Source organism: Schistocerca gregaria, chromosome 6 (assembly GCF_023897955.1).
Source record: "Schistocerca gregaria isolate iqSchGreg1 chromosome 6, iqSchGreg1.2, whole genome shotgun sequence".
Lineage (NCBI taxonomy): Eukaryota > Metazoa > Arthropoda > Insecta > Orthoptera > Acrididae > Schistocerca > Schistocerca gregaria.
This window is the reverse complement of record NC_064925.1, coordinates 494,372,795-494,377,346: the sequence shown is the minus strand read 5'-3', so window position 1 is coordinate 494,377,346 and position 4,552 is coordinate 494,372,795.

Genomic DNA, 4,552 nt, shown 5'->3' with positions numbered 1-4,552 from the left:
CAAGGGAAAAGAGAAAAATTTTTCCAGTGCTCAACTTTGACTTACTGTTTAAATGTGGAGCTGGAAAAAAAGATAACTGATGGAGCTAGTGGTGATTTTCCGTATCACTTCTCACCACCGTTTCTAACGAGATTATTATGTAAATATCATGACGACCCTCGCATCCACCAATGGGAAAATCTGATGCCCAACAACAGTCTAACAGAATCAGGCTGGGTATACAGTGAGCTTTGTCCGGGACAGTACTTAGCTGAGTTTTCTAGTAACAATTAGAGTCTGACGAAGCTGACTGATGCAGTGGAGCATCCGGTGTAATTGAAAAGAAGCCACGTCATTTTTGTTATTATTCAATTTCGAGGAAGCCATGTAAATAATTTTAAGTCAATATGTTATTTGTAATTAAACAACCCGCTTAATAATCAATAAAATTTCCCACAAATATAAAATTTTGTTGTTGGTTTTTGTGAAGATATTTATAGAATTGTTAATTTCTGTAAATATATTTATGGTGTTACATACAATTGCCAATTTATGAAAATGTTCTGCTACTGAATAATTTACGAATTGACACCGGGTAAGAATTTATTTGCTGACTGCTACCGGGGGCTGACAGTATATGTAGTGTGAATTGTGGAAAAGGAAAGCAAATCAGCCAAATCAAATACTCAAGCAGGAGGGATGGTTCTCTAATCTTCCTAGTGCCTTTTAATAGTTTACAGAAAGTCATTCAATTCATACTCAAGTAAACTACTTATCTTTCTATTGAAATCACCTACCAACACATCCAAATAAGGCGCCTCCCCCTCTTCCACACTTACATGTATACATAGACACTAACACACACTATTTATAGAACTGCTGCAGCTACAAACATATTTATTCTATCTGCCTGTATTAAAAGAGATGAGTAATAATTCTAAGCCATTAAACTTCTGCAAAAAATGCTCAACTCTACAAGATAATGACGCGATTACGATATTAATATAAAATCAGTCTATGGAGGGTCAATACCTTTATAATGTGTGTGAACCAGGTGGTCGAGGTCTACGTTATTGAGACAGATGATGGGACATCAACAGAGGATAAGATATGAAAATCACCAGCAACCAGTTTCTATTAAACACCAGACTGATTACGAACCACAGCTCTGAAACGAACATTTTGAAATGGAAGAGCAGTGACACAAAATACACCCCTCACAAGGCTAAAAAGCACGATCTAAAAACACTTGCAGATCGCCTGAAGTATACATGGCACAAAGAAATGGAAATAGTGTGATTTCCGCTCGGTGGTTCACTGCTTTATATGAGTCTCCTACGCCCAGTTTTACATAAAGAGTAATATTTCTGATATTGAAACTGGTGAAGTTCACTGTTAGATTAGTGCTATTTGACAAGGGTTCCAATGGCACTGAACTGCAAGGCCGCCTAAATTGTGAGTGGACACTGCTCTTTAAGGCATAAGTTACATTGGCGTAAGTTGCTGCGCGTGTTGTAGTGACCACATCCAGGACAGAGAGCTCTGCCAGGGGATTAACGGAGTTTTTTTGTGCTGGTTAGCCAGAATGTTGTTTTTAGGCTGTTTCCTACATCCAACTAGATGAATACCGGGCTGGTGCATATGTTCCTCCTCAGATACACGTTGTCGAAACGTTTGGGACACTTTCTCAAACTTGCACACAAGATTTACTGTGTGCACAGACAGACTGTCCTGGGGGAGTGAATAGAAGGCTGATGACATTAGCTGTTTGGTCTCCTTAAACACTTACCCAGCATCAGCATACGAGGGTTGACCAGAAAATGATGCACAACATTTTTTTTCTCAGTGAAAAACAATACTACGAATTCGAAACTTTAGGTATGTATTTTTTTAATCCCCCTGAGTGAGCATGCCATGTTCCAGTCACTTTCGACAGATAGTGTAGCTGCAGGACAGTTTTAAAATGGCGTCCGCAGGTGATGTACGATACAAGCAACGTGCCGTCATTGAATTACCACGGGAGAGGAAATAAAAATTGGTGAATATTCTCAAAAGCTTGCGCAAAGTCTATGGAGCATCTGCTGTCGGCAGAACTACAGTTAGTCGCTGGGCACGGAGGGTGAGATCATCAGGCGGAGCTCCACGATTTGCAGCGATCTGGGAGACCATAGATGGCTGTCACACCTAACATGCTGCAGGGAGCTGATGGTATTCGCGAGGACAGACTCATTACGGCTCGGCATTTGGGGTGCATCCTTAAATGAGAAAAGGAAGTGTGGATGTAGTTATCCGGACTCTTGAATTTTCAAAAGTGTGTGCAAGATGGGTCCCGCGGAGTCTATCGGTGGATTACAAAAAACACAGAAAAAAACATTTGTTTTGATTTGCACATTCTGAATGTGACCCCTGCGACACTCCGATATGTTGTGGAACATGCTGTTTCTTGATTTCAACTTGTGGCAGAAAACGGTAGACAGCATATTGAATTTGTCTTGCGCCAGTCTCACGACAGTTTTGGTTTTCATATAGTTTTTGTTTCCATGACAATAAAAAACCGATTTTCCCATCCGTTGTGTTGGATTATCTTAACTACCAGCGCCAGAGGTCTTGACCGCCAGACTTATGCAGTCATTCACAAGGAAGAGTACAGACTGTGTAACGTCAACTCGAACCGTAGCCCTCGTATGAGAATTCAACTGTCATTTGTAACCAACCGCATTTACATCAAGACGCCTACAGTGCCATGTCTTGAAAAAATTTTCGTCTTTTTTTTGTTCCACGACGATTCCACCTTCGTCAACAATATACTGTTCAAATTTGACCATATTCTAAGCAGTACTTCTCTCCCTTCAGTGTTTTTCAAACTGGAATATTAATTATGGACACCCTGTATTTATTAAAGTATCAGTCTTGATGTTTCTTTAATGTGAGATGTCACACCCAAGCCAACTTTATGTCTGATCCAGGTAACTGTCTACATCACGATTATAGGTTATATATTTTGCTAGAAACGCAAATGGAGGAAGACATGCTCAAGGAAAAACTCGGAGGTGGTTCACCCAAAACTTTTTCCTTCTTGTCTCCTCTTTCTGCACTTATTAGGTTAGTCAGGTGCCTGTTCCAGCTTTTCAACTCCAAGAAACGAAATAAACAGCACCTCCCTGAAATCCTGAAGTGTGCTTCGTGACTTAGTCGGATGCTATGAGTGCCAACATGATGTGTGGATTGTTGGGGCCACAGATCTGTGTTTCGGGCAGTGTAAAATAGATCAAAGCATATACTGTAGAATGTCTTTTCCATTGTAGTTGCAAGAAACGAAGTTAACCATCACCCACTTTCAAATTTTTTACAGGGCGTTGCAAACCTTGCCGCTGATTACTTCGCTTATAGGAGAACTAATGACTCCATTCTTGTTCAAGAAAGAAGGTGAAACAACCTCATTGCATTTCATACAACATGCAGCGACGCAGTTGTGATTTGTAGTGGGTGTAGTATATTATAAGATACCTGTAACCAAGATTTTATTGACAGTAGATTATCTTCCTACAATTTTTCTGTAACGTGGAGATTTAAGGATTTTGATACGAAGTTGTTTGTTTAGGTCTAAAGTCACTGATTTCGAGCCTTATCCAATGAGAAATATTTTTACGGTTTCCTGAAACATCTTAATAACTTGCGATACAATGTTCTGTCCTATACTTTTATAGAATGTACAAGAAATTTTTAAAGTATATTTATAAAATAGATTTATTAATATGAAAATGTGCATCTAGCATTGGGTACATTGTAAAAAAAAGTATTTATTAGTACAAAAATGTCTAGCACCACCATGGAGCTATGAAGAGCAGCTTAATACCATGCTATTGAGTGAGGAAGACACACATCAAGGCGTTTTATAAGATGATTACCAACTCGTAAATGTATGTGTTACTTCATTATATTGAAAAATTTTCTGTGCTACAATCTCTGCGTATAGTGGGACAGGTAGGTGGGTTGCCATTTTACTCTAGTATTGGTGAGTTGTTTTATCTATCTCAATGTTTGATTTGATTCACATAAGGTCTGCAGACCACTAAGACGTATACAGTAGCTTAATCAATCACCTCACCTTATGTGAGTATATATATATATATATATATATATATATATATGTATTTGGCTATCTTCACCAAAGGATTTGCAACCGTGTATCTCTAAGGCAATGAAAGCTATGCAGAATATCCAAAACATCTATTTATATTCCATGTCTCCCATATGCTAAGTATAATGTACTCTAATGTGTATAGCTATTTGCCACAGTAGGACTACATACATATACTTTAATAACGAGCACTACAAGTCTGTTCGACACATTGATTCTTTTTCTTCAGATCCGCTGACTTATATTGTTTGTCGAAACCATTCCTAATTCGGTAATGTCTATATTTGACGGTACTGTAGAGAACATTATTCTGGACTGAAAAAAAAAATTGTCTCTCTGGCTTTACCATAAGACTTCTGAAAAGTACTTGATATGTTGTCTTTTCTGGAGTCTTTATTAACAATCTCCAACAATAAAAGAGAACATTGTCTG